General features: G+C 42.7%; 1 pseudogene; it reads right to left on the bottom strand.

Moving 5' to 3' along the window:
* Positions 1 to 214: 214 nt before the first annotated feature.
* On the bottom strand, positions 215 to 10778 carry LOC122944117 (annotated as a pseudogene).
* Between the last annotated feature and the right edge of the window lie 13087 nt (positions 10779 to 23865).

The following is a 23865-nucleotide window of genomic DNA, read 5'->3' on the forward strand; positions in this document are numbered from 1 at the left end:
GAACACCTACCTCTTGGCAAGGAAGATTGCCACAAGGGGTTGCTCCGGGGAACAGTTGTGGGCCTGTTTGGTGTGGCCTGCCTTCTCCCTTTTGCCACCCCACTGCCTCTTCCAGCCTGTTGCGGTGCTGCGAATCCCTCCTCCTCTGTACTGCTGTCCTCACTCGGCTTGCCACCTTTCCAGGTTGGGTCAGTGATTTCATCGTCCACACCTCCTCTTCAACTTCCTCACTCTGGTCATCCTCCTGACTTGTTGACCTAACAAAAACCTCACTTATTGACAACTGTGTCTCATCCTCAGCATCAACCTCTTGAGACATTAATTGCCGTTGACTTATTGGCATCTGTGTCTCATCATCGTAATCCACCTCGTGAAACACTAATTGCCATTCCCCATCGTCATCTTCTTGTAACTGTGGATGCTCAAGAGTTTGGGTATCAATGCACACGATCTCCTCATGTCCCTCTTCAAGCGGGCTTGGCGAGAGGCCCAAATCAAGGAATGGTGATGAAAAGAGCTCCTCAGAATATCCGAGTGTGGGATCACTTGTTTGGCATGGTGGGAGGAAGGAGGATCAGGGTGAGAATTCTGTTGACCAGACTCTTGGCTACTGAGACTGGACTTTGTGGAAGACAGGGTGGTGCTTACAGGGCCGGTGCTACCATAAGGCAGACCAAGCGGCTGCCTTAGGGCGCACACTGGGGGGAGGGCAGAAAAATGTGACATGGAGGGGGAGAAATGTGACATGGAGGGCTGATGTGACATAGGGGGGTGATTTGACATGGATTGGGAGAAATGTGACATGGGGGCTGATGGCTGACATGGGGGCATGATGGCTTACCTGGGGGCATGATGGCTTACCTGGGGGCATGATGGCTTACATGGGGGTTGATGGCTGACATGGGGGGCTAATGGCTTACATGGGGGCTGATGGCTGACATGGGGGGCTGATGTCTGACATGAGGGTCTGATCTGAGGTCTGATTAACATTAGGGGTCTGATTGGGGCTGGGAGCTGAGATCTGATGAACATTGGGGGTCTGATTGCTGGTCTGACCTGAGGTGTAATGGAAAATATTTTTTTTCTTATTATCCTCCTCTAAAACCTAGGTGTGTCTCAGAGGGTGAAAAATAGGGTCCTCAAACCAGCGATTGTCTGAAGCAGAAAGAAGATACCAGGACCACACAGAGGAGAAGCCAGCTGCTGCAGACGGGAAAAGGGCCAGGTGAGCTGCGAGGGGGGCGCCAAAATGTAGCTTCGCCATTACTCTTACTGGTAAGGCAATTGTGTTTCATCTCCTCCTGAATATCCTCTGACCATTAATTCCTATTCTTTGCAACTGCCATAAAGCACATGCACACCCTGCAGCACTGTATATACAGACAGTACAGGAGGAAATTGGGTGACACCAATATGGCCACCACCAGTAATAGCTACAACATTTATTTAGCTATAATAACCTGCCGACATTCAATGTTCTGTGTTGTTCATAGTGCGCAATGTGCTGATACATGGCAGGAAAAGCCTAGGGCATGTTGGTACACCATAGATTTTTTCCAGGTTGCGGGTGCCCACAGAGAGGGCCATAGGTTTGCCACCACTGATCTATAGGATTAGTAAATCTGGGCCAGTACAGTTAGTTTACATTTACATTTTCTGAGAGCTGTTTCGATGCATCTGCTTGTTTTCAGAAAATGTCTTGCTAAATAATACTCAAATACCACATGGTGACCTGAGACTGTGAATAATGTCATGCTTCATGTATTCCTGTAACATGTCAAGCTAAGGAATGCCTACAACCACAGAAAATCAATAACTGACGAATAGGATGGATTTACTGTTCAATATATAACAATAGTGGAGGTGGAGTGTAATAAAGTACAGTGGAACAAATATTATGTAGAGACGTAGGAGGATCTTCAAGTCAAGGACATGTTTCAGCTCACATGAGTAGTACCAGTTATAGGCTTTATGTTGTGTGAGTATAGAACCAAAAAAGAAGGCGTCGCTATAAAGTCGTAAGGTAGGGCAAACGGAGAACCAATCATACAAACCTAAAAATTTTGCTAAAAAACAACCATGGAATGCCCAGTATATTTAAAAATATATATACTTTATTATCTCATAAATAGATCAAAATTCACAAATATAAGACATTATTACACAGAATTAATTGGAAAAAGTCAGCAAACAACCTGGATGCCGTAGTCCCCCCCACCGGTGTCTCAATAACTCGCCAAACAGATGGAACAAATGTCTGGTGTATGTGTGGTATGCAGTGGGGTGATTTACAAGTGAGTAGTATCTGGTACAAAACCACTACGAGTAACTGTGATCATCACTCCATTGCATAGCCATAAAGCGAGTTTCCGTTGTCTCTGCCCTCCATCCTGTGTCTGTTGTCTCTGCCCTCCATCATGTCTTTGGGTATGTTCTGACTTTCTAGCAGGTGCCTGTGGGCGAGTTTTTTGTTTATAGCCTCTATTCGATGGTTTGGTGGATGGGGACTTATCTATTTGAGTACTTCAGATAGATATTGTAAAATCAGTTTTGCTACTATTTATGTATTATTTAGGGCCCTACACCTATATAGACTCGCTTTATGGCTATGCAATGGAGTGATGATCACAGTTACTCGTAGTGGTTTTGTACCAGATACTACTCACTTGTAAATCACCCCACTGCATACCACACATACACCAGACATGTGTTCCATCTGTTTGGCAGGTTATTGAGACACCGGCGGGGGGAGGGGGACTACGGCATCCAGGTTGTTTGCTGACTTTTTCCAAATAATTTGGTGTAATAATGTCTTATATTTGTGAATTTTGATCTATTTATGAGATAATAAAGTATATATATATTTTTAAATATACTGGGCATTCCATGGTTGTTTTTTAGCAACATTTTTAGGTTTGTATTTATGCTGTGTGAGGCAGGCTATGATACAATGTCCTCCCACCCTGTCTACTTCTCTTTAATAACGTGTTTCACCTTATAGTGGTGGAAAGAATACATTTACCATGGGTAATAAGTTATTAACACAGTGAGCCTACTCCAGGTGACCACCCCAATCAATCTCACTGATCCATCAGAGGTTATAAATGATTTCTGGGATTAGAAACTGTGAAAAATAGGATTGGAAAGCAACATCTGGGGGAGGGTACTATTTCTCTTTATGGAGAGAGTCTTATAGGCCAGGCATTGTTCCTCTTGGGAAAAAGTATGCGAATTAGATCTCTTTTCAAAAAGAAAAGAGAGCTGAGACTCCAATGCCACCAGATTTAAGATAGCCATCCTGTAAGTCAATGTTCGGCCTTGAGACATAATTTAGGATTAAAGCTAAGACAGTACCTCATCTGGCACGCTTCATAAGAAGGAATAGTACGAACCGGATTCTGACACTCATTTGAGCCAGTTTTCTCTGCTCTGCACTCATGAGGGGCAATCACCTAGAAAAAGCTGTCTGCAGATGAAGCACTGCCTTAATCCTAAATTATGCCTCAAGTCCAGTTTTTTGAAAGGTCAAGGGTGGCTATTGGGTTATCGGGAGAATCCCGAAAAATGACCGCTCAGATGCCATGGTCACCATTGACCATGGCATCTGAGGGGATATAAATGCATGGTAGGAATTTTCTCCAATCACAGACTCTGTTGGCAGATGTCTGCTGTGTAAATTAGACCCGACATCCTCCATGCATGAATGGCAGATGTTGGGAAGAGGTTAAACCCACTTTAATATCATGTAGGCCAATAGAACTTATATAATGTAAAAGCATAATTGAAGACCACTTTGTTATTTACAGTTTCTGGGAAAGTTGGTTGACAACTAATGGTTGAATGGCAGATGCTTAGTCTCTCCTCCTTAAAAAGAGGGTGGCCTTTTTTACATGGCAAGTATTTGGTCAGTATTTCTCATCAATATTTATAAGCCAAAACCAGAAGTGGAACTGTTTTGGCTTACAAATACTGATGGAAAAGACTGATCAAATACTGATATTTAAAAGGGTTTTTCCTTTTTTATTACTTTTTATTAAAAAAGTTGTCCCATGAAAAATAATCTACAGTTTTCAAACCAGCACCTGGATCTGAATACCTTTTGTAATTGCATGTAATAAAAAAATTTGTATAGCAACTGAGTTAGTCAGTAAAATGTATCTGTATAGCGCCACCTGCTGTTTTTTCTTTTTTTAATTTCTTTGTCCTGCTCACTTAGATAGCTGCACATGCTCAGTTTCATCCTTCAACTGCCTCCTGAGCAGTGATAGGGAGAGAGCTCCAGCAGAAAAGACACACCCCATTAGCTGTAGCAAAAAAAATTACTCCCCTTGCACTGCCAGATTCAAATAAATCTAGCAGAACAATGAATGAGGAGATCTCTGGACCCATGTGAGGTACACAGCTGGTTGTAGCTTTGTTAGAAATAGATTGTCATGTACTATATGATGTCTGATTTTAATTTTTTTACATTACTCATGGGATAATCCCTTTAATGCAAACTGCCTGAGCCCTAATAAAATAATAACATCGCTCCCAGTCCCACCCACCTTTGCAGCCTGCTCCACTAGCCACAACCAGCGACATATTCTTGTGGCTGCAGGGTGATGTCCCGTAAACTGCTGCAGCGAATCACTGGCATCAGCCAACTCAGGCCATACACTGCTGGGGCCAATGATTGGCTGCAGAGGTATATAAAACGTCACTGCTGCAGCCTCAACAATATAAGGCTGGCTGCAAGCTGGGTAGAGGAAGAGCTTGGAGTGGGCTGGAAAGGTGTGTGGAAGTGCTTTATCATATATACTATGTACTGCTCAGAAAGCTAATGCATACATTAATGCTTTATTCATAAGCACAATATATGATTAGAAAGACACCAGTAATATGTGTTAGCTTCTAATTATAAACAAAATTCCATACATTTCTATGTGGTAATGCTATAGCCTGTGGTACGTACATGGTTTTTACATATAGAGATCCCAGGTTTGAATCCTGGGACAGACTTACATTTTTTTTCTCTCTCTCTCATTGAACTCATAATAAAAGGCTATATTATAATAAATAATATATAATCATAATAAAAGGCCTTACTATATTGAGAACAGTGTTTTGTTTTCTTTTGCTTAGAAACCTTAAAATTATTATTGGTTTATTTACAGGCGCAATTTATTTATTTATTTAATGCACTTATATAGCGCTGCTAGATTCCGCAGCGCTTTACAGACAACTAACTTTATAATCCAACTGTCCCCTATTGGGGCTCACAATCTAAGGTCCCTATCAGTATGTCTTTAGAGTGTGGGAAGAAACCGGAGAAAACCCACACAACCACAGGAAGAACTTACAAACTCCATGCAAATGTTGTCCTTGGTCAGATTCAAACCTAGGACCCTAACGCTGCAAGGCACCAGTGCTAACCACTGAGCCACAGTGCTGCCCATTATATATGATTATAAAGAAACTAGCAATATTTATTAGCTTTTTAGGCATAAAAACATTATTCTTGATATGATAAGGATATAGGCTTTTGTTATGGGTTAAATGTGGAAGAAAAAAAATGGAAATTTCTCTCAGGAGTCAAACCTGGGATCTTTACATATAAAACCCAAACACTTACCTCCAAGCTATAGCATTATCAGATAGAGATGCATGTTTTGTCTATGCTTATAAGCTAACACATATTACTGGTGTCTTTATAATCATATATCGTGCTTCTGAATAAAGCAGTAATGTGTAGATTAGCTTTTTGAGCAGATCTCAGTGTGGTGAAGCTATAGTACATAGAGTATATGATATGTAGATGCTAGGACACAGCTTTGCCCTAAGCATGTCTAACTCTGTCAATCAAGGGGGGTGTAGAACACAGGGGGGTGTTACAAAGCAGTGCTCAAAGCATTCAGCCCCGCCTCCTGGTGCTTGAACTCCTATTTGCATATGAATAAAAACTCTCAGCAGCTATTTAGCATACGGATAAAAGAATGGTATTATTTTAATTGGCATAATGAGCTCTACCAGGCAGTATCTCTGGCTTAATAGGGCTGATCCTGGTGACAGAGTCGCTTTAATATTCTTCATAGAGTTCTAAGTTCTATCTGGAGATAGCATTTTTTTTCACCTAAAACAATACCAGTTAAAAAGGCACCAAAATGCCACAGAAATGCTCCAAAAAGCTATGTGTAAACCTACCACAAGTGAGTGTTAAACACAGTTTTTGTGTCAGTTTTTGTTGAGCCAAAGCCAGAAGGAGTTTGAAAGGAAACACAAAACATTGTATAATGGAGAAACTTCTACTTCTACTTCTTCCTGCTGGATCCACTTCTGACTTTGGCTCAGAAAAAGCTGTGTGTGACACCACCTTAAAGGGGTTCTCAGAGAATTAAGAAAATGTAAATACTTAAATATTACTTTATAATAAATATATTCTCAAATTTTGTTGTTGTTCAGTCGCAATTCAGTCGAGCTCGACTCTTTGCGACCCCATGGACCACAGCACGCAAGGTTCCTCTGTCTTCCACTGTCTCTCGAAGCTAGCCTAAGCTCATGTTTGTTGCTTCCATGATACTGTCCAGCCATCTCATTCTCTGCTGTCCCCTTCTCCTTTTGCCTTCGATCTTTCCCAGCATCAGGGTCTTCTCCAATGACTCCTGCCTTCTCATTATGTGTCTAAAGTATTTCAGCTTCAGCTTCAGTATTGCTCCTGCCAATGAACAATCAGGGTAATTTCTTCAAGGATTGACTGATTGGATCTTCTTGCAGTCTTTCTTATGGTCCAGTTCTCACAATCATACATTACTACAGGAAAACCATGGCTTTGACCATACGAACTTTTGTTGGCAGGGTGACATCTCTGCTTTTAATTACACTGTCCAAGTTTGTCATTGCTTCCCTTCCAAGAAGCAAACGTCTTTTAATTTCATGACTGCAGTCACCATCTGTAGTTATCTTTGAGTCCAAGAAAACAAAATCTAATAATGCTTCCATTTCTTCCCCCTCGATTTGCCAGGAGGATATGGTGTCATGATCAGTGTGGGGGGGGAAACTCCACACTGAACACAGGAGGGAATGAGAACAGTAACTGGGCCTGGAAACTAAGGAAGAAACAGGTCACCTCCTAGACAACCCTAATCCGGGCCCTGATTACCTATCAATATAAATAGACCTTGAAGGTAGGAATGTATGCAGTATACCTACGCCCTGATTCCCTATAAGGTCCTGGAATAAGTTAAGGACCAGAGACAACCCATTCCTCCCCAGATGGACGAATGGAAGTCTCTGTCTCAAGCCCAGATAAAACAGGGAATATAACAAATACAAACAAACGCGACACTTAAGTTCTGTAAAGATGGCAGAGCAGGAAAAACCGGAGATGACCTCACACTAGCTCAGCCAAACCTAAATGAAGCTATCTACCGCATAGTCAGAAGGGTGGGGTCGCTCAGCGGGTCTCTCTGATCTCCTGACACCAGTCACCTGAGGGACCGTGACAGATGGGTCCTGATGCCATGATCTTAGTTTTTTCAAATGTTGAGGCTTAGGCCAACTTTTGCACTCTGCTCTTTGACCCTCATCAAGAGGCTCCTGAATTCTTCTTTACTTTCTGCTATGAGAGTCATATCAGCTGCATATCTGAGGTTGTTGAAATTTCTTTCAGCAATTCTAATTCCAGCTTTTGCTTTTTCCAGTCCAGCATTTCGCATGATATATTCTGCATATAAGTTAAATAAATAGGGTGATAATATAAAGCCTTGTCGTACTCCTGTTGAACCAATTAGTTGTTCCATGTGCAGTGCTCACAGTTGCTTCTTGACCTGCATACAAGTTCCTCAGGAGACATGTTAGGTGTGATCCGGTACTCCCATCTCTTTAAGAACTTGACATAATTTATTGTGATCCACACAATCAAAGGCTCTGGTGTAGTCAATGAAGCAGAAGTACAGGGTGGGCCATTTATATGGATACACCTTAATAAAATGGGAATGGTTGGTGATATTAACTTCCTGTTTGTGGCACATTAGTATATGTGAGGGGGGAAACTTTTCAAGATGGGTGGTGACCATGGCGGCCATTTTGAAGTCGGCCATTTTGAATCAAACTTTTGTTTTTTCAATAGGAAGAGGGTCATGTGACACATCAAACGTATTGGTTTTAACGTAACTTTATTCTTTCATGAGTTATTTACAAGCTTCTGACCACTTATAAAATGTGATCAATGTGCTGCCCATTGTGTTGGATTGTCAATGCAACCCTCTGCTCCCACTCTTCACACACTGATGATGTGTTTCCCTCTTTATGCACTGAAGCTGGCACGTTCCCTGAGTTTTTCCAGCAAGATGGTGCACCACCACATTATGGGTGTCAGTTCTGAGCATTCCTAGATGAACAGTTTCCTGGAAAGAGGATTGGTCGTCATGGGGCCAGTTGAAAAGCCCCCAAGGTCTCCCGATCTGACCCCCTTAGACTTTTATCTTTGGGGTCATCTGATGGCAATTGTCTATGCTGTGAAGATACGAGATGTGCAGCACCTGAAACTACAGATACTGGAAGCCTGTGCTAGCATTTCTCCTGCGGTGTTGCTATCAGTGTGAGAAGAGTGGGAGAAGAGGGTTGCATTGACAATCCAACACAATGGGCAGCACATTAAACACATTGTTTTTCTTGTGAAATTTCCAATAAGTTTGATGTGTCACATGACCCTCTTCCTATTGAAAAAACTAAAGTTGGCTTCAAAATGGCCGACTTCAAAATGGCTGCCATGGTCACCACCCATCTTTAAAAGTTTCCTCCCTCACATATACTAATGTGCCACAAACAGGAAGTTAATATCACCAACCATTCCCATTTTATTAAGGTATATCCATATAAATGGCCCACCCTGTATATGTTTTTCTGGAACTCTGTTGCTTTTTCCATAATCCAGCGAAGGTTGGCAGTTGGATCTTTGGTTCCCCTGCCTCTTCAAAAACCAGCTTGTTCTTCAGTGGGTAGGTTCTCGGTTCACATATTGCTGAAGCCTAGCTTGCAGAATCCTTAGCATAACCTTGATAGCATGTGAGATGAGGGCAATTGTTCTGTGGTTTGAACATTCTTTGGCATTGCCCTTCTTTGGGATTGGGATATAAATTGACCTTTTCCTGCCCTGTGGCCATTGCTGTGTTTTCCAGATTTGCTGGCATATTGACCTGCAGCACTTTAACAGCATCATCTTTTACTATTTTAAAAAGCTTAGCTGTAATTTAGTCACCTCCAGTAGCCTTGTTGGCAATGTTTTCTAAAGCCCACTTAACTTCACTCTCTAGAATGTCTGGCTCTAGGTCAATGCTCATACTATCAGGGTTATCAGTGAAATTGAGATCTATTTTGTACAGTTCTTCTGTATATTCTTGCCATCTTTTCTCAATCTCTTCCACTTCTGTTAGGTCCCTACCATTTTTGTCTTTTATCATGCCCATTTTAGTGTGAAATGTTCCCTGGGTGTCTCCAATTTTCTTGAAAAGATCTTGTTTTTCCCATTCTGTATTTTTTTTCTATTTCCTTGCATTGCTCATTTAGGAATGCCTTATTATCCCTCCTTGCTATTCTCTGGAAGTCTGCATTCAACTGGCGATATTGTTCCCTTTCTCCTTTGACTTGTGCTTCCCTTCTTTCCTCAGCTATTTGTAAAGCCTGCTTAGACAGCCATTTTTCTCTCTTGCTCTTCTCTTTATTTGGAATGTTCCTTGATGCTGCCTCTTGCAAAATGTTGTGAACCTTTATTCATAGCTCCTCAGGTACCCTTTCTACCAGGTCTAATCCCTTAAATCTATTTTTAACCTCCACTGCATATTCATAAGAGATGTTATTTAAGTCATAGTTGCAAGGTCTGGCATCTTCTCTGACTTTCTTCAATTTAAGTTTGAATTTTGAAGCTGATGATCTGAACCACAGTCAGCACCAGGTCTTGTTTTTGCTGACTGTACAGAACTTCATCTCTGACTGCAGAGTATATAGTCAATATGATTTCAGTATTGACCATTCAGTGATTTCCATGTGCATAATCGTCTTTTGTGCTGTTGGAAAAGTGTATTTCTTATTACCAGCGAGTTATCTTGACAAAATTCTATTAGTATCTGACCTGCTTTATTTTGTTCTCCGAAGGCCAAAATTGCCTGTTATTCCAGTTATCTTTTGATTACTTTAGCATTCCAGACCCCTATGATAAGAGTTACATCTTTTTTTGGTGTTAGTTCTAGAAGGTCTTGTAGGCCTTGATAGAATTGGTCAGCTTCAGCCTCATCAGCATCTGTAGTTGGGGCATACATTTGAATTACAGTGATGTTGAATGGTTTGCCTTGGATTCGAACAGAGATCATTCTGTCATTTTTGAGACTGTAACCCAGTACTGCTTTTTTCACTCTTTTATTGACTATGAGGGCTACTCCATTCCTTCTTTGAGATTCTTGCCCACAGTAGTAGATATAATGGTCATCTGAATTAAATTCACCCATTCCTGTACATTTTAGTTCACTGACTCCCAAGATGTCGATATTGAGTCTTGCCATCTCACCTTTCACCACCTCCAACTTGCCTTGGTTCATAGATCTTACGTTCCAGGTTCCTATACAATACTGTTCTTTATAGCATCGGACTTTCCTTTCACCTCCTGCCACATCTGCAGCTGAGCATCCTTTCAGCTTTGGCCCAGTTGCTTCCGTCTTTCTCACGCTACTTATACTTGCCCTCTGCTCTTCCCCAGTAGCATTTTGGACACCTTCCGATCTGGGGGGCTCATCTTCCAGCATCATATCGACTAGCCTTTTAATTCTGTCCATAGGGGTTTCTTGGCAGAATACTGGAGTGGTTTGTCATTTCCTACTCCAGGGATTCGCTTTTTGTCTGAGCTCTCTGCTATGACCTGTCCATCTTGGGTGGCCCTGTGTCACAGGCGGACAGGAACTCAGGTACACAGACAACCAAATACACAAGTGTCTAGGCTAGATGCTGGGGACAGGTCACCTCCTAACACATCCCTGACTTCTCTCCCTATGCTGCTAAGCCCACGTTCAGACCTTAATGGTAGGAATGAAGTGTCCTCGTGCCTGGACTGCAAACACACTAGAATCCCTGAGATGGTGAAAGGGGAGAAGGGGCAGAAGACACACAAATAGCCTAGACCGCAAACAACACAAACAGAAATCAAACGTATCTGAGCTGGAACAGACAATCCTTCCTTCCTTGAATCCAAGGCCAGACAGAAATCTATAACCCGCACGGCCCTCTGGGATTAAAAGCAATTTAAGCCAATGACCCCACCCAGAGCACCTGAAGGAAGGCGGATCCAGCATGATTCCAAAACAAACAAAAGGTTAGACACGTGCTGCCAATCTGACAGACCTCCGCACACAGTCTGAGTAAGGCATGACAGTACCCCCCCTTCTACGGGTGACCTCCGGGCACCCCGGACCAACCTTATCCGGGTGGGCTCTGTGAAAAGCCCTAATGAGTCGGCTGGCGTTAACCTCATGTGCCGGAACCCACATCCTCTCCTCGGGGCCGTATCCCCTCCAGTGTACCAGATACTGAAGGGAACCCCAAAGAACTCTAGCGTCAAGAATCCTGGAGATCTCGAACTCTAAATTCCCATCGACCAGAACAGGAGGAGGGGGCAATGGCGATGGCCTCCACTGGTCTCACATATTTTTTCAATAAAGATCTATGGAACACATCATGGATCCTCCAAGTCTGCAGAAGATCCAGTCGAAACGCTACTGGATTGATCAGCGCAGATATTTTGTACGGGCCGATAAATGTTGGACCCAGTTTCCAAGATGGCACTCTCAATTTAATGTTTTTAGTGGACAACCACACCAGATCACCCACACACAGGTCCGGACCAGTCACACGTCTCCTGTCAGCCATACGCTTATATCTCTCACCCATCGTCTCCAAATTCACTTGTATCCTCCGCTAGATAGAGGATAAGTTAGAAGAAAACTTTTCCTCCTCTGGCATCCCAGAGGAACTAGTCCCAGAAAAGGTACCAAACTGAGGATGAAAACCATATGCGCCAAAAAATGGCGACTTACCCGTGGATTCCTGTCTACGGTTATTCAAAGCAAACTCTGCTAAGGGCAGGAATGAGGACCAGTCCTCCTGATTTTCTGCCACAAAGCACCTCAAGTAGGTCTCCAGGTTCTGATTAGTACGCTCCGTCTGTCCATTCGAATGCGGATGGAAAGCCGAAGAGAACAAAAGTTGAATGCCAAGCCGAGAGCTAGAACGCCCTCCAGAACCTGGAGACAAACTGCGTGCCCCTATCAGAAACCACATTCGAAGGAATACCATGCAATCTCACGATATTGTCAACAAAAATTTGCGCAAGAGTCTTCGCATTAGGCAGACTAGTTAACGATACAAAATGAGTCATCTTGCTAAAACGATCAACTACCACCAAAATTACTGTTTTCCCTGAGGAACTCGGCAGATCCGTAATAAAGTCCATGGACAAGTGCGTCCAAGGACAAGACGGAATAGATAAAGGAAGGAGTGAACCAGCCGGTCGAGTATGAGCAACCTTAGATCGTGCACAGGTCTCACAAGCTGCCACGTAATCCTCAATGCTCCCACGTAACCCGGGCCACCAGAACCTCCGGGACACAAGGTCACAGGTGGACTTACCACCAGGATGTCCGGCAAGGACAGTATCGTGATGTTCCTTGAAAACCTTGTATCGCAGTTCTTCGGGAACAAATAACCTCCCTGGGGGACGGGAACCAGGAGCCCCCTCCTAGGCTCCCAACACCTCATCTCCAATTCGGGATACAGAGCGGAAACCACAACCCTGTCAGCCAAAATCGGAGCAGGATCCTCTGAATCACCTTCCCCAGGAAAACTGCGAGACAACGCATCTGCCTTGATATTTTTGACCCCCGGACGAAAAGTGAACCTGGTAAAAAACAGTGACCATCTGGCCTGTCTAGGGTTCAGATGCTTGGCAGATTGCAGGTAAGACAAATTCTTATGATCCGTATAAACAGTAATGGGGTGAGAAGCCCCCTCCAACCAGTGACGCCATTCCTCAAAGGCCAATTTTATAGCCAGCAACTCTCTATCTCCCACATCATAGTTTCTCTCGGCGACCGAGAGCTTCTTGGAAATGACACGGGACCCATTTGCCAGGAGAAGAACCCTGCGACAGCACTGCTCCCACCCCCACTTCTGATGCATCCACCTCCACCACGAATGGTTGAGACACATCAGGCTGCACCAGAATGGGAGCAGACGCAAAACACTCCTTAATAGTCGAAAAGGCCTGAAATGCCTCCTCCGACCAAACAGAGACGTCAGTGCCCTTCTTTGTCATATCAGTCGGAGGTTTAACAATGGTGGAATAGTTTAGAATAAATTTTCTATAATAGTTAGTAAACCCCAAAAATCGCATCAAAGCTTTCTGATTCTCTGGTCGGTCCCATTCCAGAACCGCCCGGACTTTTTCGGGGTCCATACGAAAACCAGAGTCGGAAAGCAGATATCCCAAAAACTGAAGCTCCTGCACAGAAAACCTGTCTCACATGATCCTGATGGGTCTTCAGATCAGGAGAGTAAATATAAATGTCATCTAAGTAAACCACCACAAACCTCCCCACCAAGTGATGAAAAATGTCATTGACGAATCGCTGAAATACTGCTGGCGCGTTCGTCAACCCAAAAGGCATAACCAGATTCTCAAAATGACCCTCATGCTTATTGAAGGCCGTATTCCACTCATCTCCTTCCTTGATTCTGATCAGATTGTAGGCCCCCCTCAAATCCAACTTGGAGAACACCCTGGCACCAACAATCTGATCAAAAAGGTCGGAGATCAAAGGAAGGGGATACGGATCCCGGACCGTAATACGGTTCAATTCCCGAAAATCCAAACACGGTCTCAGTGATCCATCCTTTTTATTGACAAAGAAAAAACCTACTGCCATCGGAGACTTAGATGGCCTAATATGACCTTTTGCCAAACTCTTAACTGGACAATCATAGTCACGATGAGGGGGCAATTCCTGGGTCCCACCCTCCGAAAAGACATCCGCAAAGTCTGAGAGATATTGAGGTAGAACCGCAGTGGACACCCCAGAGATAGATGTGCCAAGACAATTCTCCGAACAAAACTCTCCCCAACCAATAATTTGTCTTGACTGCCAATCAATAATTGGATTATGTTTTGTCAACCAAGGTAAACCTAGGACTAAAGGAGCAGGCAAATTCCTCATGACAAAACAAGAAATAAGCTCTACATGTGAATCACCCAACCTCAACTGAATATTATGTGCAATATGAGTGAGACTCCTTTGAGAAAGAGGTGAAGAATCTATTGCAAACACCGGAATCTCCCTTTCCAAAGTGCACGTACTTAGACCCAGATTTTGAAGGAAAAGAAAGTCAATAAGGTTTAGCCCAGCACCACAGTCAATGAATACCTCAACAGAGAATTTTCTTGAGTCTAGCGCCACCGTGGCTGGAAGGAGAAAACGAGAATTACAGGGAGCTTGCATATTTGCTTGTTCCACTACTCCATTCATGCTACCAAGAGTCAGGACGGTTTATTTTTCTTTCATGTCATCACGTGATTTAACAAAAGGACAAGCAAAAACAAGATGGTCACTTTTACCACAGTAGTAACATAATTTATGTAATCTCCTAAAGTTTCTCCTACCAGAATCGAAAATTTATCTGACCCAACTGCATGGGTTCCTCCCTTACCCCAGAGTTATAAGTAATATCACCCTGGGCAGCAGGTGAGACAAAACCACATGCAGAAAGGATCCCTTGCACGGAGGGACCCTTACACCTCTCTCTGATACGTCTATCCAACCGTATAGCCAAAGACATTGCGTTCTCTAGAGTATCCGGGTACTCATGAAAAGCCAGGGCATCTTTCAACCTTTCAGATAACCCCTGACAAAACTGACTACGTAACGCGGGGTCGTTCCACCCCGACTCAGTAGCCCATCTCCTAAACTCCATGCAGTAACCCTCTGCAGTATGTTTACCCTGTAGTAAGTTACGCAATTTAGATTCTGCCATCGAGACCCGATCTGGGTCATCGTAAATCAATCCCAGGGCTTTGAAAAATTCCTCCACCGACCGGAGGGCCAGAGAACCGGGCAGCAGAGAAAAAGCCCAGGATTGCGCGTCCCCTTTAAGCAGAGACATGATGATACCAACCCTCTGATTTTCATCACCTGACGAAAATGGACGCAGTCGGAAATACAATTTGCATGACTCTTTAAAGCGGATAAAATCATCCGCACCCCCTGTAAATTTCTCGAGAAGAGCGACTTTAGGCTCCCCACCAATTTGACCTGCACCTGATGCCAGAACCCTCTGACACTGTGTGACCGAACTACGCAGATCCACAACCTCTAGGGATAATCCCTGCATGCGGTCAATCAGTGCATCAATTGACGCCATCACAAAAGCGCTGAGTAATGGCAGTCACAGTAGGGCGGGCTATAATGTCACGGCGGACAGGAACTCAGATACACAGACAACCAAATACACAAGTGTCTAGGCTAGATGCTGGGGACAGGTCACCTCCTAGCACATCCCTGACTTCTCTCCCTATGCTGCTAAGCCCACGTTCAGACCTTAATGGTAGGAATGAAGTGTCCTCGTGCCTGGACTGCAAACACCCTAGAATCCCTGAGATGGTGAAAGGGGAGAAGGGGCAGAAGACACACAAATAGCCTAGACCGCAAACAACACAAACAGAAATCAAACTTATCTGAGCTGGAACAGGCAATCCTTCCTTCCTTGAATCCAAGGCCAGACAGAAATCTACAACCCGCACGGCCTTCTGGGATTGAAAGCAATTTAAGCCAATGACCCCACCCAGAGCACCTGAAGGAAGGTGGATCCAGCATGATTCCAAAACGAACAAAAGGTTAGACACGCGCTGCCAATCTGACAGACCTCCGCACACCGTCTGAGCAAGGCATGACACCCTGCAGAGCATAGCTCATAGCTTCACAGAGCTACACAAGCCCCACCGCCTTGACAAGGCAGCAATCCATGAAGGGGATATTCTCAAATACATTTCATTATTTATAATAGCTTGTTTTGTCTGGGGAGCAATCATCAGGAGAAACAAAATGGCCGCTGTCCCATTAGTTCACACAAAACCTGTTCTAATCACACAGGAGGACAAGTTACTTCACAACACTGAGCTAAAGAGCTGCCTCATCCTCCTCTCTGCTCTGATTGTCAGGGATTATCATCCTGAATTCAGATGATAAGAACTTTAGCTGAATCTCTGGGGAATTTAGTTCACAAGGAGACATGAAGTACAGAGAGGACAGACAGGACAGGCTGTGTTGCTGTGGTAATGGAGACTGTAAACAAGTGCTGCTGCCCATTAGCCAGACCTCACCCTCCTCTCATGTCTCCTCCTCATCTCCATTCCCAGAGAGATTCACTGTATTCAGGATCATTACCTCTGACAAGCAGAGCAGAGAGGAGGATGAGGCAGCTCTTTATCTCAGTGTTGTGAAGTAACTTGTCCTGCTGTGTGATTAGGACAGGTTTTGTTTGTACTAATAGGACAGCAGCCATTTTATTTTCCATGACGATTGCTCCCTAGACAAAACAAGTCATTATAACTAATGAAAGGCATTTGTGAATATATTTATTATAAAATAATATTTAAGTATTTACATTTTCTTAATTCCCAGAGAACCCCTTTAATAATGCTTCTTGAGTAAAATTAAAAATAAACCTGCACTTAATAAAAGTTGTCACTGACAGATTTAATTACATAAGGACATCAGTGGACATTTGCTTTCACAGCCAAACAGCAACACTACCAGAGATCATGTGATGGCTGCTGTGACTGCACAGAACCTGGTGGTGCTTCTTTTCAGACTTTGACAATGGCAGCACTGATTGGATAGTGTCAGACTGTGCAGGGACATACCCCCAAACTCTAACACCCAAATGGACCTTTATTGCAGACTGCTGGCAATTCATTCATAACTTCTAGTAGGAATAGTAGAGGAATGGTACAACATAGAGCCATAAGAATAAATGCTCCATGATTGTTCTTACATGGGAAATACAGGTATTTACTAAACAGACATGTTAGAAGAGGCTACAGATCCTCATTAAGGACATGCTTACAGTAGTTTGTGTCAATTGTTTCCATCAACATATACTGTACATGTAAGGACTATTTTTTTGCAGCATGAGTTGTTCTCACGTGAACTGTTTTGTAGGGCAATTTCACAGTGAGCTGCCTGCGGGGCCGTGCCCAAGGTATGGCCTGACAGGCAGCCTGTAAAAGTGCCATAGACTACAATAGTGTTTAAAAGCAGTCTATGGTACAAGAAGAAGATCAAATATTCCAGTCTCCTAAGGGGACCAAAAATTACAGTGAAAAAAATGTTTAAAACCCCCCGAAAAATGTCTAAAATTTAATAATCTCGTTTCCAAAATTTACATATAAAAAATGTTAAAAATAAACATAATAGGTATTGCCACATACAAAAATGTTAGAACTATTAAAATCTAAAGATATTCTTCCAGCGCAGGGAATCCCCCATGTTTGAATCCTACCTCCTGGTTTGTCATGTGTCTGCTATCCCATCATGCAGGGCAATGAAATTATACTGACATCAGCAAGACGTGTGACACTAACCAAACCCCTTGTTCCTACCAATGACGCTTGTGCTCCCTGCATTACAGGGCTCCAATGTAGAACATAACAAATTGAATATCAAAACAAATTTGCCACAGGTAGGCTAATAACTTTAGAATAAGGTAGTTTTGATAAATGGTGGTATTTGGGGAAAGTAGTATAACAGCGATATCAGGCGGGATACATTTATATTACTGGGACAACCCCTTTAAGCTCACACTTGCATCTGTTGCCACTGGGGAGGAAAGCATCTTGTATTGAATAAACTTCTCAGACTATTCATTTGTAGTGACATTGACACATCCTCAGAGCCTGTAACAAGCTAAATCTATACCTCTGACAGCTGTTTTGAGACCTATTTGAAAAAAAAAAGAAAAAACATTTTAAATCTTTTAGCTGATCTCCAATAATATTATTCACCGCCAGCGTATATCATCCTCCAGGCTGTTCTATTTCTGGATCTTCAATAACCTTATCCGTGAAAAAAGCTTCTACCTGCATTTGAATGTTAAAGCGTCTTTTGTGAATACTTTTATGAGACTGAATATAAGATTTTAAGCCATTCTGCAAAATAACCAATTTCCCTGGACTGATAGAATATAAAAGGAATGGGAATTCTTTGAACCAGCCTGCTCCGCTGTGAAATTCACTCCTAAACAATAACATGCTTGGCTTTATTATACAATGCTATATGCCTAACGACAGGGAGAAATTATGGTGCTTATGGACGGAAAGCGTTATAATCTTTTGGAAAATGACTCATTAGTTTTATTTTTCAGAAAGTGGAATGCTGGTAGAGCAGTACAGTCATTGTAATAGAAGACCCATAATGAATTAACATAAGGAGGATTTAGAAGGTATCAGTAAAGTTTTTAATTAGTGCAGACTGTGTTTAACTACACCATGTGGTGTATGTACTACAATATATTTTCTTGATTGCCCTGAATACCATGTGAGCTTCCCCGACTTGTCTGTTTCAATTCATTCATACAGTTACAGGAGGAATAAGAAAAGAATGAGATGGGTGAATCGTTTCTAAACTAATTGGATTTGTTATGAATTTCACAAAATTTGCCTGCTAAAGTTTGGGTGTTTTTTCTGCATATGAATTGCGCAAAAACGGTGTCAGGTCCATTTTACTGTGTAAATTGGCAGGGAACACAGGAAGGAGGATGAAGGATCACATGACACTGGAAGAGAATGGATGGAGGACTTGCGCTGATTGGCTCAGAGGCAAGTCCTTTGGCTAATGACAAGCAAAAAGTACATTCTGTGCTCAGCTTCTGTCCTGAAATGTGTTTTGGCTGTATCTGCTAAAAGCAATTGCATTACAAAATCCTGCAACAACTTCATTTTTTCTGCAGATGGCCAGCCAGACTTTTTCTTTGCAAAAAAAAAAAAAGTTTTTTTTTCAATGTCCTGTATCTATCATTTGTAATTGGGCATTTTAGTGTATTTTAGCAACACATTGTGTGACTTCAAGATACTGTGCAGTTACAGTAAACTCATTTTTTGCAATAGCTGCATTAGTATACCTGTGTTAGTTAATACATTGTATTACTTCAAGATATTGTAAATTGTCAATACCAGTGTGCAGTGTTTTTGTAGAAGGGAATAGACATTTAATTGCACCTCTGTCTGTCAATTATGCAAAAAACAAATTTACTACCTGTTAATAATCTGTGAGCCAAAGCTATGATTTTACATTTATATAGGCCTCATTATAAAATGTCTGGTATACAGAAGAGCCATGAAGTGAAAGAAAGTTACTGCAGCTCTCACCTGCAACCTCCCAATGGAGCATGGAAAATCAGACTTGGGCTCGGTCAGATGCAAGGTACAATCAAAACAAAGGGAATCCAGCTCCACATAAAATGTACTTTAATCGGCTTCCATAAAATCCAGACAGCAAAAATGGACAAATATGCTGTGACGCGTTTCGGGCTATTACATCTTTAGCCCTTCATCAAGACACAAGTCTTGATGAAGGGCTAAAGATGTAATAGCCCGAAATGTGTCACAGCATATTTGTCCATTTTTGATGTCTGGATTTTATGGAAGCTGTTTAAAGTACATTTTATGTGGAGCTGGATTCCCCTCGTTTTTATTGTACAGAAGACCCATGAATCATCATCCGAGAGTCAGAATGTGGGTAGTAGTAAATAGCAGTATGAGCACCAGCCTTCCTGTAGTTGTAGTAAGCCATGTTTCCCTCACTTCTGATAGGTTCCACATTATTATTGAGGAAAAAGAGGAAGAGATTGTAGACTGGATGGCTCACTCATCCTCTCAGTCACAGTAGAATTATGTCAAGGTCACCTCTGAGTCTTACACCGAACTTTGAAGCCGGGGGTCACAGCATTCTTCCTGCTCCTCTCCCTTATTACCTCAGAAAAGCCTTTAACTTGCATCATGTCTGTCTTCAGTGCCCTCCTTAGTGGGGTGCCTTATTTTTTTCATAAGATGAGGCAACAATCTTATAAAAGATCCTCAAGAGAGTCTCACTGTTGATCACTTGTGTGAGAACAGTCAGCAATTTGGCTACCATAAGGAGGATGTTCGGGGAAAGGTGGGGAGTGTTGGTGGTAGTAAGGGCACTTGTAGTTGCAGTGGTATGTAGTAGGGGGCAGCGATAGCAACAGTAGCAGTTCAGGAACTGGTGATGCCATAGATATTGTGGGTGCAGGCTACAAACGTGCCAGACGTAGGCCAAGCTCAGATGCCACTAGCTTTGTGTGAGTATCTCTGTTTGGCAGTTTTTATCCACAGTGCCAGAGGACAAAAGCATTGTCATGTGCAAGATCTACAGGATTAAAACGTGGGCACCAGAACTCTATTGCAGCACATGAACTGGCATCACCAGATCCTGTGGGAAAACCAGCCCTGGAGATGAGTGGAGGGCGGCAGTGGCAGGACCGGGGGAAATGAGCTCCTATTATGGAAGCGCTCATCTCTCTATATTCAATTGTATCGCCGTTCTCAGGATGGCTATACCGTTGGATGCTGCTGTGGGGCACAGGAGCAACGTCTCCCTGTCCAGCTGTTCCTCTGATAGGCTTCAGGCCTAGCGCGTCATCATCATAGCGCCACATGAGCCAGGCAGCATACAGCGCAGGAGACCAGCCGGAAGAGGCCTACACCACATTACCGACAGCCACATGGAGGTTAGTACATGTGTTTATTTATTTTTTTCATTTGAGACCACGCTGTTGTCCAATATGGGGAAGGGGAAAGAGAAGCACTATGGGGGAATCTGCTGGGGACATTATGTACTAGCACACAGTATGAGGACACTGGCTCAACTGGTGGCACAAAGAGGGGTATTTGTGGTACGGGAACGCAGTAGGGGGCATTGTCATATATTATAGGGGCACTATAGAGACTTTGGCTCTCCTGGAGGCACTAAGAGGTTTTTTGTACTGGCACACAACGGGGCATTTTTTGTTCTGTTGCACATTATAAGGGGGTAATTTTTTGTACTGGTGCACATTATAAGGGGGTAATGTTTTGTACTAGCTTACATTTTAAGGGAGCATTTCTCTACTGTCACACATTACAAGGATAATTATTACTGCTGGGGAGCATTATGGTGAGCTTTATTATTTCAGGGGAACTATAGGGAACATAATTACTGTGGGCACTGTGGGAGCATTATTCCTTCTGGGGCACAGTTGGGACATTAGTACTATTGGGGGCACTGTAGAGGCATTATTACTACTGCTTTGACAGAGAATTAATACTTGGTGGGCCATTTGGGAGTACTATTACTGTGGGGGGCACCCTGGCACAGTATCAGCTTAGCACAATTATTTTTGATGGACATTATGTGTACACTATTAGTGTCAGGTGCGCTATTTGCTGGGCTCAGTTATTTTTTAGGGCACTATGTGCAAAAAATTACTGAAGGCGGTACTATCTGTGTGGTACTAGTATTTTCAAGGGGACTGTTTCTGCAGCATAGTATTGGGGAGCACAGCTGGCACAGTATGGTGGGTGGCAGGATGGGGTGTTAAGAAGGTGGAAGGATGATGGAAAAGTAGGAAACTAAGTCTGTTTGTCAAACTCTGTAGAGACGAGATACAGCTGAAATAAATCATCATGGCGGTCTGGTCTGAAAGAAGAAGAAGGGGAAAAAGAACATTTACATTGAAGGAGATGTTACAGGATGTAAGAAGTATGAGGCACTGTATTACCCTGTATGTTGTGTAGTTCTATATGTAATGTTAGGAGGGAAGAGGTTAGGTTGAGAATTTGGCATGGGGATTGGGGGGAGCGCTATTTCAATTTTTGCCTCAGGCAGCAGAAAGGCTAGGGTCACCCCTGTCATCAGTTACTGCTTCTCCCGCCCAGACTACTCCTACTCTGCTCTGTCCTCAGCCATTGACAATGAAATGTGTAGCCAGGAAACAACTTGATGCGCCCAGAAATCTGATGGTGTTCAAGCTTTACTCCCACCTAGGGTTGCACGAGATATAGGTATCGAAATATTGATATATTTTTGAATAAATTGATACTTGGTTCAAACCCTAAAATCCTGTACTTTTCGCACTGCCCACTAAGCCTAATATTAAATAGGAGCCACATCTTCATCTGTACAGATCACTTTTCAGTGGTCATCTCCTTATCATTACGGGTAGGAATAGAATGAGAGCTATCAAATGTAGATTGATAGATAGATAGATAGATAGATAGATAGATAGATAGATAGGTACAATGTGATTTTCTAGATTATTTTTAGATTCTGTCTCTCACAGTTAAAGTTTACCTACGATAAAAATTACAGACCTCTCCATTCTTTGTAGGTGGGAAAACTTGCAAAATCGCCAGTGTATCAAATACTTATTTTCCTCACTGTCCTATAGAAATAAATTAGGTCTCCTCCTATCCACTGTGCTTACGGTCCATGGTGGCTGCAGTAAAGCATATCTCTAAATGCTGTGAAGAACAGCTCAGGCAAAAGGGCTGCCCCCATAATCATGTTTGGGAAACGCAATTAAAAATATACAATCATAGAATAAAAACACATTAACTGGCAGAAAAAAATGATGAGGCGACACATTCCCTTGAAGGTCTCTTTATACGGGCTGACACAACAAGCAATTATTGGGAATAAAACATTTGTTCCCAATAATTGCCTTCTCATTACAGGAGGGGAGAGCTGCATGTGTGTAGATGTGTGTATCGACAGCTGAAATTACTTCAATTTAATATGAGATGTGGAATAACAATAGATTTCTTTGAGTTCTTGATTCATACAAGTTAAGAAATGTAAATTGCAGCACAATTGTAAAACTTCTATACTTTAAGGTTATACAATTCTTTAACATATTTTGTTTATCAATTCCTCACAGCTTTCAAGATGCAGTCAGTGAATGAAAACCAAGATTACATTCTGAGGCTGATGTGGTGTAGTCCACACAGGTGCATGGCCTATTACAGTGTTCCAGAGCTTCCTTTTCTTACAACCCTTCATTTGCATGAACAGGACAAGATAAGGCTATGTTTTTAACCTGTATATATAAATTAAAAATAAAGCGTATCCAGTGCCGCCGCTGCAGTTTTCCACGCCGGGCTCTGTGCACCCTGTTGCAACAATGACATCAGGTCAACAACACCTGACCACTGCAACCAATCACTGACATCAGTGGTGCACCGAAGAGACCAGTGATTGGTTGCAGTGATCACGTGTTCTTGATGAGACATCACCACTGCCTTCAGTTACACAGAGCCCAACCTGGGAGAACCAGAGGGGTGGAGTTGGATCTGCTAGTTAAGTACAGCTCACTTCTTTAAGGTAGTAACCTAGTTTATAAAGCGGAAAAAAGATATACAGTATGTCCATCCAGTTCAGCCTGTTGTCCTTCAAACTTGATCCAGAAGAAGTTAATAAAAAATCTTCACGAGGTCAAAGTCAATTTTCTTCATTTTCAGGGGGAAAAAAAACTACCTGGATCAATGACCGTTCTCCAGAAATCTAGTAACTAGAGATGAGTGAATTTCTTGAAAATTCGATTCGGCTGATTCGCCGAATTTCACCCCAAAATTTGCTTTGTGACGAATTACTTTACCACGAAGCGCATTTTTTTGTAAGTAGCGGGTGCAATGACAGGAAGCTGCGATAGCGCACCACTGTCATTGTACCCCTCATATGCCGGGTTCATACATGATCGCAGCATCTGAGTGTACAAACAGGGCAATATTAACATAAA

This window comes from Bufo gargarizans, chromosome 7 (assembly GCF_014858855.1).
Source record: "Bufo gargarizans isolate SCDJY-AF-19 chromosome 7, ASM1485885v1, whole genome shotgun sequence".
Lineage (NCBI taxonomy): Eukaryota > Metazoa > Chordata > Amphibia > Anura > Bufonidae > Bufo > Bufo gargarizans.